General features: G+C 37.1%; 1 protein-coding gene across 4 annotated transcripts in view; it reads left to right on the forward strand.

Moving 5' to 3' along the window:
- The window catches only part of PRKG1 (protein kinase cGMP-dependent 1), a 1124480-nt gene that overhangs the window by 1052648 nt on the left and 56404 nt on the right, over nucleotides 1-15428 (forward strand). Inside the window, exon 1 of one of the 4 annotated variants that reach the window (XM_033130099.1) lies at nucleotides 13198-13247. The exons of the other annotated variants lie outside the window; for them this stretch is intronic. The gene's annotated coding sequence lies outside the window, so the exon portion shown is untranslated. Of the gene's footprint in view, nucleotides 1-13197; nucleotides 13248-15428 lie in introns of those variants that run through there. 4 annotated transcript variants of the gene reach the window in all.

A 15428-nucleotide genomic window follows, 5' to 3' on the forward strand; every position in this document is an offset into this window, starting at 1 on the left:
CTCAGTTGTAGAAGTCTGCTTGTTTCCTTTGTAATAATTCCCACAATGGATTGTTTGTTAATAGTTACTTCCTATATCCCTATTAGAAAATAACCACCAAGAGAGAGATAAGCTGGCCTCCTCCCCCACTCTATGCAAATAGTGGCCTTCAATAAATATGTACTGCATGAAACAAAGAAAACTAAAACCTCAGAGTTACCTATCAATTTTTCCTGAATTCTGATACATCCATTAAATCCAGTGGGCTCTGATTTTAGGTGCTCATCCGGTGGGCTTATTCATTCTTCTGTTTATATCATGTATCAAACACGTATCAGGTGCCTTCTGAATTAGGCCAGTGTAAGCAATAGAGGATCAAGAACCTTGGTAATTGCTTTCAAGGTATTTATACATAATTGCATAAGCTGTCATTTAAAAATATATACCAAAAAATATTTATCAACAAGTTAATATCTTACTTTCCTCTGGGTTTAAGTTTTAATTTTCTTTCTTTTCTTTTTTTTAAATCAAAGCATCCATCATATGGAATAGCATGTCTAACTGTCCCCATCAGTAACTCCATAAACATTTATCGAATATGTGCCAGTTATTGTATTAAAAACTGAAACTTGAACTGGATTTCTTTTTCTTGCTAAACTTTACTTTTAAGAGAAATATGCAAATATCACTAAAATCAGTTGTTGGAAATTCTGTGGCTTTTATATTTTCAAGTTTGCACATTGTGTCTTGGGATTGGTATGTCTGTGTCATGTTTTGTTCCACTTTCTGTCTGGACTTCAGTCCCCACATCATGTGTACCGGAAACATTGCAAGGTCATTGGTACAGAGGAGATTCTGTCTTACCCTAAGACCAGGAAGTACACAGACATATCTTAAGGAAGATTTTCAATACTAATTATTTAAAGAAAAGCATTTCTGTCCTTAAAGAGATTAAACCTTCATAATCCAAAGACCAACCATCTTCAGATACCTGTCTCTTCTGCACTTGAGATTATTGTGGTTTTCAGAGGTGTGTGATCACCAGCTGTCCAAATACAGGCTTTGTTGGTTGGCTTCTCACTTGTTTATTGATTTCCATTTAAGAATTGTGCATGCATTTAGAAATTGCTACCATTGGACTTTCACCATATATGGTTAATTCAGAGAGAGAACAAGTTTCTACTGAATTATCAACTATGAGAAAGATAGCAATTGAAACTCTTGAAAGAAAGTAGTACAAAATCAAACACTAAACATGTCTATCTATCCTATTAAGAAAAAAAAAATCCAGGTATAATTTGTTAATTAAATAGTATGGGGATCGTAAACATTAGTCTGAAAATTGGGATATATGAATTCAGAGGCAGGATCTGCCAATAACTGTGTGATCTGTGGCAATTCAACCCCTCTTGACTCAGTTTCTATATCTGAAGAATAGAAAATATTGGCAGGATCTCTATAAATCTTATATTTGTCTATATAATTTTTTCCTGTTGTGTGATAAAGGATAATTAAAAAGATAATACATATTTTCTGTTCATCCACTCTAACTATTCTACTTCTCCATCAGTAATGTAGAAGCTGAAAGAGCAAGTAAGAGAAATATGTTACAAGGCAGAATTATCCTGCTGATTTGCATGAAACCTCATGGATTGTTTCCTCTCCAACAAGACTTTTCAGGAAGCTTCCAAGTTTCAGCTTCATTTTTTATTATGTTATAACTGGATTTTAGTGTGAAATCAAATTTTAATCTGGTTTCTAATACAGGTGATCTTTCTCAAAGGGATTATAGCCTTGTCCTATCTAAAATAAAAAGCAAGTTTATCTTCAGTTGAAACACTGAAAGAAAACTGAACACAGTTTTCGAAATGCCTATGAGGTGATCTTGTCACACTAAGAGTAAGTTGGATACACATGGGAAAGTTCACCAACTCTGAAATTGCTTTATCTCATTTGCCCTGACAGCCACTATGTACTTGGATATTTATACACAAGAAATAGACTTTTGCAATGAAAGCAAATAAGTTTTCAAGTAGCTAAATAACTACTGTGAATCAGGTACCCTGTAAGGCACAAAGAAATGGAAGATTCGTCCGGTACCTCAAATAAGCTTAATTCTCTCTTGTGGTAGCTGTCTGAGAGGGGAACAAAATCTATGGACATTTAATGGCTTTATGAACTGAGTTGGAGACATCCTGTCTGATTCTGCTACTAGGCAAACAATTTTTTCTGTTTTTTGTTGTTATTGTTGTTTTTACACTCTTCACCAAAACTTCTGCCTTGTTCATAACACTAACTCCTCAAATCCACAGAATCAGTACAAATCATAGCTGCTTTTTAGTGAAACTCAAGCAAAAAGTCCTGAAGCTTCGCAGGAGGAAGAGTCTATTTCAATATAGCAGCAATGCATTTATAAAATTTTTGGAATCAGTTCTGAGATGGGCATACAATGTGCTTTGTGGTTCACAAGAAAGGGAAAGCCACTGGAGTTGTAGGAGCTGTGGAGCGAGGGCAGGTGGGGTCATGCAAGCAGCTTAGTGTCATGTTTCTCGAAATGGAGCCCTGCCTCCAGGGATGGGGCCAGGATATTGACTTGGCCCTGAGAGAGACTGAGACAGGGCAATCAATTGTCACTACAGAGGAGCACGCCATCTACAGAGCAGAGACAAGTCCTTTAGGAGGTTATCTTTTGGAGTTCACTTTGTTGTCTTACCTCTATGTAAATGGCTCCGTTATAAATAAGGTATCAGTAAGGCTAAACATACACATATTCAAACTCGCAATGTTTACCAATAACACTGTCCAAAACGTTTAAAGGAAAAATATATATATTTAGCACATTCACAAGAAATAGCTTTTTAGAGAGTAAATTTACATGTTTACGAAGTGTTTAGGAGAAAGCTAAAGTCATGGATTGAATTTGATGGGCACCTAGTACAATGTGGAATACGCCTCCTTTTCTCAAAATCCAATTGGCAGATGGGATAGTCTCATTGATAGTTCCCCTTGGATGGGCTGGCCATTCTACGGGTGATTAAGACACTAAGATGCATACGCCAGCCTCTCTAACCTCTAAGAGCCCCCTCTCTGCTATGTGTATGAATACACAAACAAGCAACATCTGAGAACCCAAAAGTGCAACAGGAGCATGGAGGTAACAGTTCTGCTTGGAAGAAAAGAAAGGAAAGAAAGTACTAAGATTCGTGATGTATTTCCAAGGACACCCCTTGGAGGTACATCTCTCACTGCTCTCCTCCTTTAGAGCAAAATCCATAGCAGCAGGAAGGTGTGCAAATGGTAAACATTATGACACAGTGGTTAAATGCATGAACTTTGAAATTACACATTCAGCGACTGTTGAGGAGTCATCAGTTTCTTCACCTATAAGATGAAGCTCACACACACACACACACACACACACACACACACACACCTCAGAATTTCAGGTAAGATCAAATGAAAGTATGCATGCAAAGCACTTTGTACAATGGCTGGTCATGCAGTGAGTACAATAACTGTTCAAAATTATTTTTTATTTGCTATAGAAACCATAGCTTTAGGTATGGAAAGAGAACATTTAGGGATACTTACATAGCCTTGTGGGACTAGAGTGTGAAGTTTGGGTGGAGAAGCCGTAAAGCAAGAGTCCAGAAAGAGGCCACACTGCCAAGTTCCTTTAATGCTCAGAAAAGAGTTCCAAAGTGATGCAAATGCAATGGAGAAAACATCCAGCCTTTAGGCAGCTAGCTAACATGATCATTTACTACTTTAGAAAGTTAATTCTAAGGACAGTAAAAAGAAGAGGTGAAACAGGTGATGACTTAGATCTTTCTCTGAGGGAACAGTTTGTGCTATAAAAGCAGAACAGTCTTTATGAATTGTTATTATATTTTGAATATTGTTATATTTATTAGTTATATATTTGTGATATGTATTTTAAGAGTTTCATCATTTATTTGGTATGATTTTTATGTTAATAGAGTAACAAAAATTTATCCTAAAACACCGTGAGTACAATGATGCCACTTTCAAGAAATTTACTGCTCTAAATACAAAGTTTTATTTTACTTTGCCAGGAGCATACTGTCCTGTACAGTGGGATACATGGACATTTAGATTGCAAAGGAAGTAAGAAACTAAAACTGTTTTCTTTTGTGCACTCAGTTCAGTGTACTTGCCAATATCGTATAACCGTGTTCTCTTTTCACTGTAGGAAAATGACTAAATACAAATTGATGATAGTCATAAAGCCAAGTATTTTTCAGAGGAAAATAATCTCCTTATGAAAATTTTAAATAATGAGTTTGAATGAATAATCTTAATATACAAAAGATAGGTTATAGGACTTAAATAATATATTAAAACACATTTTTTAAAGATTGGGTTAGAGAATATCAGCAGCGAAAAAATATATTACAGTGTAAATATTGAATAATTTTAGATCTAAAAGCTAAAATGCATTGCAATATTTAATTGACTATCTCAAGGATAGATTATGTACAAAAAGACTCCCGGAACTGTGGAAGGCTCAACTTTCAGGCAAACCTTGTACTTTTCTGTCCTCTAGTGGCAATTTGAAGAATTTACCTATCCTCATAGAATTGTTTAAGAAACACAAATGGCTAAGGACAGCAAACCAATGACATAGGAAACTAGCAAACTGTATCTCCGAGACCCCGAGATATTTCTCTTATTTCACCTAATTAAAGCAGAAGAGAGGTAGCTGACTTTGGACAGTCTTCGAACTGTTTCCAAGAAAAACTATTGGTTTGGAAGCATAGACAGTTTTGTTCGACATTCTTGAATATATCTTTTCTAACAAGGGTTTACCAGGCTCAGAATGGAAGCTTGAATTTCATCTCAAAGGACTCATGCATGAGACACAGATGACAGTGAGTCTCTGAAGCTGTGGGACCCAGACCCTTAGCAAACAGGTTACTGGGCTTGAGAGCCTTTGGGAAACTAGCAGACAGCTATCAGAATGCCAGGAAAAACAATGATGCCACTATTATGCATGGATTTTGCAAGATCCTCTAAATCAAGTTGCACAGGGAAAACATAGAGTTTTGCTATAAAATTTTAATTCAGTAGTCATAGTTAGATGGGACATCCAAATTAGAAAAAAAACAAAAAACAAAAAACACTTATTTATTGATACCGAAACTATTTTCTCATCTTTAACTTTCAGCATTAGTTTAGTGCCAGAATTAGATGCAGGTCTGCAGAGCACCTTAAGATAGGATTTTATTCCTATTCCAAATGTGGAATGAGATACATTTCTGATGCCCTTTTTCCATGACCCTTAAAGAGAATCAAGCCTTTCGCTTTTAGTGATTGTAGATTTTTTTCCAGATTATTTAGCAATCCTGTTATAAAAATCAAATGGATCAAAAAATGTGTCTAAATTTTAAAAATAGTTTTATTTAAACCCATCAACTACGTAAGTATTTACATAATACTTCTAAAACCTCTTCAGTTTGTCAGAAATGAAAGCTTTTGTTTCCTAGGCAGACAATTCCTTTTAACAAGTGAGCTCAGATGCTGCACTGAAGGGAATTTAATAGCCTGGAGATCCTGTTTCGCTTTCTAAGAGAACAGATCCCATAAATTGCATTCTGTGTGCCATTCCACTTCCTGTCCTCAGCTATGGTGATGCAGAAAAACAGCTGTTGTGTGGGAACTGTTCAGAGCTGTGTTTCTCAAACCGCAGGTCATGGAAGGGTGCTTATGTAGGCTCTGGCTCCCTTTCTTCCAAAATACTACCCAAGGCTGTTCTGACATTGCCTCCTTCCACTTCTGAATCGTAAGTCTACTGGGGAGTAAGTTTATCCTTCTTCATTGTGCTGTATTTATTTTTAACTGGGGAAGAATAAATACATATCCTGGGAGAGGCTAAAGTTCTCTTGAGATATCTTTTAGGTTAAAAATAAATATATGTATATCTCCACAGTCTCTTGGTTAGGAGGTTAGCATCCAATGCACCTCATGGTCTAGGATCTACAGCAAACCACATGACTCTGATTTTTATACTTTAAGACACTTTATTTTTACCCTAACCCTAAATGGTACGTAGAGAGATTTAATTATTCAGTATAGTTTAATAGAACCAAGCAAGCATTTACCTAGGTTTACAATTACTCAAATGCCAAGGATTAAACAATATACGGTAGATTGATAAATATGCTGTTATACTGAATAGGAAAAGGCAGAAACAAGTTTCATTAGTGGCTTCAAGCAACTGATGCAAATGTACTTCCTGAAAGGTAAACCAGGACTCTCTGCCTGTTGATACTACTGTACAGACATTATCACAAAAGACGTGTTAATTATGACCATGATGCTGGCCCCGCGCTTCTTTGATTCTGTGGTTGTAATTTGCATGAAGAGTGAAATTGTTATTTTGCCTCTCATTTCACTGGCTTCCCTTAGGAAATTGGTGGCTTAGAAAAAGAAGTTGTCCTTCTTAAAAGCAGGATGAATTGGGGATTCATAACAGCTGGCACCCATCAGAGGGGCTGCTCTTTCGCTGAGTGTAGTAGTCGCAAGCACAAGGCCATGGAGAAATACCAAATCCAAGTAATCCTCATTAAAAAAATGACAGGCAGCAATTATGACATGCTATTTAGGCTTTAAGCTTCTGTTGTTGTTTTTTAATAAATAATTTTAAAAAACAACAAAACCATGTGCTCAAATCTGATTAATTCCTGTTTGGTTGAGCACAAAGATACTCAATTGTGTAAATAGTTGCAATACAAAATTTTGGGTTGCAGCAGCTGAGGCAGTGTTCTCTCAACCTAGATAGAAGTCTTAACTTCCAAACAATTTGGATTTTATTTTATTTTGCTTTTCTTTGATTTTATAAATTTACTTTCATTACTCTTGAAAATATTTTTATTACAGTAATAGGTGATTACTTGGAGTCTTAAGAAAAAATTATAGGGACTGGGATACTTTTCCAAGGTGCATTCCCTCTCTTGTACCTTCGGAATATTTGATGAGTAGAGAGGTCATTCTCATTTTCAGGTCCTCCCATGAAATGCAATTGGTCCTTATGAGTCTTATCATCATTAATCAGTGCTTTAAACTAAACTTACCCGAAATATAGTTTAAGGCTAATAATTCTATTTCTCAAGAGCCTCTTGAGTAAAGTATAAGAGATAATATCACCTGTCTATGTTCAATCACAATAAAATCCAACAGGAGTTAAAGAAGCTACACATAAAAAGCAAACAATAGCACATATATCTAAAAACGAAACAAAAATGGAAAAAAGGAAAAGGAAAGAAAGACGCATGTCCCCTTGTGGGGCGTCTTTGTTTCCCTGGTCAACTTTCCTATAAGAAACACTTCCTGTCTGTGTTCACACTCGAGGTACGTGCCTCATCAAATGTTTACATATTTGTATGAATAGATTTTGAGCATGGAGGCTTTAAATAGCCATGTGCAACACATTGGCTCATGAGAATTGGAAAAGTCATGGGAAAATAAAACAAGAAAAGTAACTGAAAAGAATGTCAATGATCTGGCCAATTAGAAAATGTAATTATACTGTGTTTTCCTTCAGATTACAAAGTGCTTGTGTGAGCGTTCAACAGTCCGTTGAGTTTAAAATGCCTTGATTGATAATCCAGACTAGCACCAGGCATTGCCATTGAGGTAGAAAATAAATGTTGATAACCAATAATCCCAACGTCTCACTTTATATAATCAGTTATTATTTTCCCCTAATAAGCTTTTACCTGGGGTTGCTAACAAACTACAAAACTTGTTTTTCCCCCTGCCTACTAATGAACAGCAGCATAGTGCCATAGAGGAAAGGCGGTACAGCTAAGAGGAAACTAAATGACCCTGTCACTGGCTAACAAAGTGTTGAATCACCAAGAATTGGCTGAAAAACATTCACCTTCTTGTTATTTTTTTGTTGATCACCCAAGTGAATTTATATGTGAATGCTGAGGGCCAAAAGAAATTGCTACTTCAGACTCTCTTTGCTGTGAAATACTGGACATATTTATGATGATGCTTCAAGAACACACGGTACCATATGTCTTAAAATATTATAAATAAAAGAGTAATGGGGGGACAAGAGAAACATACATTTTTCCATTTACTTTTCTGAAGTAATTTAATACATTCCCTTGGAGTGAAAGAAAAGCTAAAAGCTGGAAGGTCATCTTTAGGTTACATGTCCCAAATCACATGTTTTTGTAAACAAATAAGCAAAACAAACTCCATTTTTCTCGGATTTTTTCCAGTAACCAGATAAAAAAGTGACATTGGTTCTTCTAAACTGCAGAACAAAGTCCAGAAGGCCGAGTCTAGTGCTCTCTAGCTCCCAGTGCTGTCCAGCCCCATTGCTGGGTAGGTTGTTTATTTCCTGTGTTTTTCAGTGGTTTTCTGAAGGCAGGCGTCATCCACAAACTATTGCAGATCCCACTCTGAGTGCTACCTATATTTTACTTCTACCTATATTTTTCCTTTCACTCTTGTATGATTCAGCTTCATAACTGGTCGTTTACACTACTTCCCATCACTGTAGGAACCACATTTTATTCATTTTGAACACTTGTCTTTCTCCTGATACAAACTATTGTCTGTCTTATAGTAGGGTATCAAATATGGATTGAGCAAAATTAGACTGATTTCCTGCCTTGTGTACTGTGATCACAAAAACCAGCCTGAATGTAGGATAACAATTTCATAGCATTGGAATTGGTCAAATTAGTTATTAACTGGTACTCCTCTAGACGCCTCCTAAAGCACATGTGGACATAAAACTCAGGCAGCACAGAAGTGCTATACCAGTGACTTATGGGGACAGCCTCTATCTGAAGGGGATTAATGGCGATGTATTCTCTGAAGGCGTCAGTTTGAATTATGTCTCTCTTCTTGAAGATGAACCCTTTAGAAAATAAGAAGGGGAAACATAGCTGAGACCAATTTCTGGGTTATAAGAAGTATTAACACATTTTCATCAATTAGCTATTTGTTGAGATCCTTTGTCAGAGACAATTGGTTTTTCTTATCAGGATCAAATCCTGTATGGTATGTGAGGTCTGTGAGATGGCACCAAACTACTGTTTTCATTCTCACCCTCACACACAGATTTAACTAACTGCTTTCGGAGTTCTGTGGGCATTGAGTCCTCTCACTCTTTCGCATTACATTCTTACATTCTTACGTTCTTACATTACATTCTCCTCCCCCTTCTTGGAATGCTCTTCTCCCCTTGTCCATTTGCCAAACTCCCAACATTCCTACTGTAGAGTCTCTTCCATCATGTAATGCCAGATGGGGATGAATGCTGTTGAAAGAATAATAGACAGAGTGTGACAAGGGTGCCCTGTGGATAAGGTATTTGGGGATGGCCTCACAGAAGAAGTGACACTGGAGCAGACCAGAATGTATCCAAGGAGCAGCGTCCTCTGAGGGTATAGGAATCGCATGTATGGTAGCCTGGAGAGGGGAATGTTCTTGGTATATTTGAGGACCACCGAGGGGGCCAACAGGGCTGGAGTACAATGAGCCAGAAGCATAAGTGGTAGTAAACGAGGGTGGAAAGGGGGCCGGGGATCAGGTCATATAAAACCTGGTAGACAATAGTGGGGATTTTTTATTTTATTTTAAATGCTGGAGCCACAGAAAAGAGAAGGGGGAGGGCATGATCTTATTTATACTTTTAAAGAACCACTTTGACTGTTTGTATAGGACAAAGTGGAAGTTTCCAGAATGGAAGCAGACAAAGAAATTAAGAGGCTATTGTAGTCATCAAGGTCAGAGATGATGGTAGCTTGTAATAGGGTGGTAGCAGTGAAGGATATGAGAAATGATTGGTTTGGAGACATATTTTGAAAGAGAATTGACTGTATTTGCTGATGAACGAATATGGGGCTGAGGAAAAGAGAAGAATCAGGGAAAACATTATGGATTGGTCTGATTTGGTGAATAATGATGCTGTTTACTGAGATGGAGGAAGACTGTAGAAGGAGCAGTTGTAGGCTGGCAGGAGTGCGTTGGTGGTGACTGAGGCAGGAATCAAGAGTTAAGTTTGGGTAAATTTTGAAATATCCTCAACAAACTGGGAAGACACATGTGGCATCTCTCTCTAAGATCATCTGCAAAATGTTTGATGATCTTCCTTTGTAAATTGATTATTATGCAGTCACTGGAAACAAGGTCTAAACTGGGACCACTCCAATGTTATAAAATCCACTTTAAAGCAAACACTGCTGTAGAGATTTGAATGACCCTCTCCTCTCCACCTGAGGAAGAAGCTCCTTCACCCATCTTCACCATTAGACTGAAGTTTTAGTTTTATTTCAAGTCCCTAACACTAGTAGGTAGCTATTCTTTCTTGTATGAATGAACTGAGTCACAAGAGGAACTTAGTAAGGAGGCCCTATTAGTCTTCAAGAAAGAACATTTATGAGTTGTTACCATCATACATGAGGTAGAAAATCAGACACACCTCTGAAAGCAAATCTAAAAATATGTGCGATTCCCAGTTAACAGACTTGTCTTTTATCATTCCTGCTTATTTCTCACATTGTCTCAGAAAGGAGGAGAAATGATAAATCCTTCTCAGGTCACTGATCTATACCTCTTTGTAACCCTGCTCTTGTTTGCTACTTTGGTTCATAGGAAGGAGTTATGGAGATAGGGCAAAGGATTGATGATGTTGGAGTGGGGCAGGGGGTGTCACAGGAAGACAGTCCATTTTAAAATCTTTACATGGAAGGTTATTTATGTGAGTTTCCATTGTGTTAGTTAAATAGTTAAGAACATACAACAAAATCCAATTCAAATGATAATGATTAACTGAATTCAATTAAGAACCAAAATTAAAGTTGATACCCAGCAGGGATCAGCAGTAGTCACAAATATATCTTGGGTACCTTATATTGGATGAAGTGTTAAAATATGGAGGGATGTAAAACATGATCTTTGTCCTTGAAGACTGAAATGCTGCATAAAAGTTAAGTACCACAGTACACTGTGATAGCCAGATTCTGAAGATGGCCTCCATTGATCCTTGTCTGCTGGTGCTCACATCCTTTTAAAGTCCTCTTTCACACTCAATCAGGAGTAGTCTGTTATCAGTAAAATACTGTAGAGGTGACATTGTGTGACATCTGATGCTAGACTCTAAGAGACATTGCAGCTCCATCTTGTTCTGTGTGGTATTGCTCACTCTGCAGTAAGATACACCATGCATGAGGACACTCAAAAAGACTGGGGAGAGTAATGAGGCCTCCTGCCAACAGTTGGCACCAACTTGTTAACCATGTAAGTGAAGTACCATGGAATGGGATCCTCTTGCCCCAGTCAAGCCTTCAGATGACTATAGCCCCAGCTGATATCTGAACTGCATCCTCATGAGTAACCCCCAAACAAAACTTCCTAGCCAAGCCACTCTGGAACACCAGGCCCATAGAAACTCTGAGATAGTAAATGTTTAAAACAATAAGTTGTTTTAAGCTGTTAAATTTGGGGGTAGTTTGTTATACAACATTAGTTAACTAATACTTATTTTGTTTTCTGGAATTTTGGTGCTCCCATAACAAAACCTAAAGTGTGGGGAAAAATTAGATTAGGGACATGGTCAGAATCTGGGCGAACTGTGATGCTTTGAAGTCTACAGGAGTTAACAGGAGTCTAATGGTCATGGATGAGGCTGCCAATGAGGACTTAGAAAAGTGAGGAAAATGTTATTGGAAACTGGAGGAAAGGGAACCCTTGTTATGTAGTATCAGAAAGTTTAGCAATATCGTCACCTGTGGTGACATGGAAAGTAGAAAATATGGGTAATCTAGCTAAGAGGTCATTTTTAAGGGAAAGTGTTGAAGGTGCAGGTCTTTTCTTCTTGCTGCTTATGGAAAATGTGATATGAGAGAAATAAGTGAAGGAATGTCAAACATAAATGAACTAGGACTTGCTGGTTTTAATAATCCTTAGCTTCTCTAGATGTCAAAGGATGCTAAAATTAGAAGTGGCTTCCAGGCAAAAATCAAATCCAGGACACTGTCAGGAAAACATGATATAAATACAGAGCTAAAATTATGGCTGTGAAAACTTTTGTTATGACCTCAGAAATATTTAAAGTAGTGCCTCAGAAAACTATTCAGTAAGACAATGGGGTTTCTAGCAAGCTTAAGGATAATTGTCCCTCAGTGGTCTCAGCAGAAGCCTGAGGTTGAGAAGGGCTTAATAATGTCAAAGGGATTTGTGGGTGTGGCTTTTGTCTTCTGGAATGAACTCCAATAGGATTCATCAGAGACCCACATAAGTTTTTAAGAAGATCATATTGACCAAACATCACCAACTTGGACTGAAAGTAACAGAGGTCCAGCACAAAATAAAAAGAGGCCGTTGGGACCTCAAATTTCTTTAAGCAGGAAGTAGGCAGTGTTTCTTCAATTTCAAAAACGGGCAACATTTCCCAGAATATAAATGATAATTTAGAGGGAAGAAACAATGATCCAGAAGACAGAAGCAAAAGCAACAGAGGACTAAATCCAGGTCTTTAGTCCTAATTATGGCACCACCATCCTGTGTCCTATCATGTACCAGTGAACATGTACCCTTTGGCTGAAGGGTAGCTAAGTTGTCTCTAATTCATATAGCTTCAGACTGAGAACTACACTCAGAGTTGTAGTTAATGAATCATGTTTAAAGGGTTTCATCTATACCTGTATCTGATATAGGTGTGAGATTCTGGACTTCAAGCTGATTCTATAAATGGGGTGAGATGTTTGGGAGCTTTGGGTGAGCGCATTTTGCATTTGGGAGCAATATGAATCATTGGGGACCAGAGGGTGGACTATAGCAGCCAACCTCTAAAATGGTCTCTAATGATTCTCGTCTCCTAGTATCATTCATGACCTTTGCAGTCCCCTCTCACACTGATTCATCGCTACCCAAGTGACCAATACTGTGGAAGTAATTGGCGTGTGACTTCTATGTCTGGGTTATACAGACATTGTGGCCGCTGCCTTACTTTCTGAGATTATTTGCTTTGGTGGGAAGCCAGTCACCATGTCATGAGGACACTTAGGCAATTTCTGGAGACACTCACATGGAGATGAGCTGAGATCTCCTGCCAACAACTAACACCGGCTTGCCAACCATGTGAGTGGGCCGCCTTGAAACTGGATCCTCAGTTGCAGTCAGACTTCCGATAACTGTAGCCCCACATTATTTCTTGATGAGAGACGCTGAGACAGAACTTCCCAGCTAAGCTACTCCCAAACTCCTTACTCACAAAAACTGTAAGAGACTAAATGTTAATTGTTTCAAGCCAATAAGTTTTGGGATAATTTGTTATGCAGCATTAAATCCCTTATATATAAATGTTTATTAAAATTGAATATAAAAGGCATAATAAAAAAATATGCTACAATAAATTTGATTTCAAAATGTAAGTCAACATATCTTTGTTTTTTATGTAGTTTGTTTTCTTACTATTTAATATTAAAGTTAAGATTATTTGCATAGCGGCATACTTCATTGTACTTAATTTTATACATATAAAACCTAAAAATAGAAAATGTATTAAATGCCATTTTAAGTGATCATTTAAAAATATTATTTTAGAAAATTGCATGTGAGTTCTAGCTGTTAAGCAGTATTAATAATATATGGGTATTCACATAGGTATTCACTGAGTCAGTGAAGAAATCAATAAATGAGGATCTGTGAAATTGGATATTTTTCACTTGATTCACACATAAAAGAAGAGGAGATGATAAACTGGTCTAAAATGAGGCCTTTTAAAAATCAGTAAATATGTATTGAATGTCTGCTATAGGTTTAGTATTGCTATAGGTTGGTGTAAAAGTAATTGCAGTTTAAAAGGTTACAAATAATTGCAAAAAACACAATACTTTTGTACCAACCTAATATTTCTAAATATTGTAATACATGCAAAATGAGACATAGTTTCTTCCTTAAAGTAGTTTGTTTTTTAGTCAGAGAGCAAAAAGCTAGCAAATACTAAAATTTTCATAAAACTTAAGGTAGACTTTGGTGCTATTGAATTAAACTCTTTCAAAATTAAGAATACTCGACAAATAACACTGAAGAAGAGTTGGTTGGGTGTTCATGAAAAAGATTTGGATAAATGTCACATTATTTTTGTTGGACTTTGGAAGCTGGTGTGGAGATGAGAATGTTCAGTCAATAGCTACTTCCCCAACTCCAGAGTCAGGGGAATTGTGTGAATGGTAAGGAGGCCTTGCCTTTTCGTAAACAGTCCTTGATGTTCCCTGAGAGTAGTCATCCCTTTGATGACTCATGACCAATGTGCCAACAAGAGTGACCCCCCTTTAAAATGTCAGTATAGTTCACCCATGGGAACAGCAGATTATTCCTCTGTGAAACATTAGCTTGCTCTACCCCTCTCCTGTTGGTTGGTGCTACACAGGTGTCTCCTGGGAAGAATAAGGGTACAAAGATAGATGGTTTTTAGACTCCCAATAATGTGAGTGAACCAAAAGTCAATCGGTAGCTTATTCTTAAACTCCAACCCCATTATAAGAAGATGAATTGCTACCTAGATTCATGGTCCTTGTATTTCTCCCTCTTTCATTTTCTTATAAGTATTTATTCATATAATTCTTCACTATTAGAAACATCAAACAGAAGTCAGACTATGGGACTTTCTGGGCAAGTAGATAAATTTATAAACATATGGATAGTAAGAATTAGATCAGGTACTGGAGTCAGACTGTGTGCACATAAAGCTCTGTCTACTCCTTACAAGCCATATGACCTTGGAAAGTTAGTAAACTGTGTTTCAATTTCCTCAGGAAAGGGATTGTTCCTTGTGAGAATTAAATGGCAATCAGTGTAAAGGGTTTAGAATAATGACTATCACATATTATGCATTCATTAAATAGAACAGCTATTTGTGTTTGTTGGTATTGATAGAAAAGCATATTGCCTTGTATTATTAATACTTTAATTTATCCCGATTTTCCCCTTATCATCAGATCATCATCTCAGTGTCTAAAAACCCTCACTTGTCCTGTAGTCTAAACTCTAGTCAGTCACTCCTTTGAAACGTTGACTTTTACTGATAGTCACATTGATTTATTGTTGGTCTCCACCTATTCCAACATTGCAATGTGCACCAGACCACATCCTCTTTCTCTTCCTTAAGGACATCACCCCAGAAATTCTGTCTTCTATATCAATCTTTTCCTCTTTTTAATCTTTAAAATCCAACCAATAAAACCCAAAACAAAACAAAACAAAAACTCCTTGATCCTTACTCTCTATCTACTGATTCATTTCTTTGCTCCTATTTAAGAAAATTCCTTGAAATACATGTAAATATAGTATCTCTACTTCCTCACCTGCTAGTCTCTCCTGAGGCTTTTATTCCTACCAAAATCTCTAGTCAATGGTTGATTCTCATTTCTTATCGTATTTAACCTCTCTGTAGCTTT

This window comes from Rhinolophus ferrumequinum, chromosome 16, assembly GCF_004115265.2.
Source record: "Rhinolophus ferrumequinum isolate MPI-CBG mRhiFer1 chromosome 16, mRhiFer1_v1.p, whole genome shotgun sequence".
In the NCBI taxonomy this organism is placed as follows: Eukaryota; Metazoa; Chordata; class Mammalia; order Chiroptera; family Rhinolophidae; genus Rhinolophus; species Rhinolophus ferrumequinum.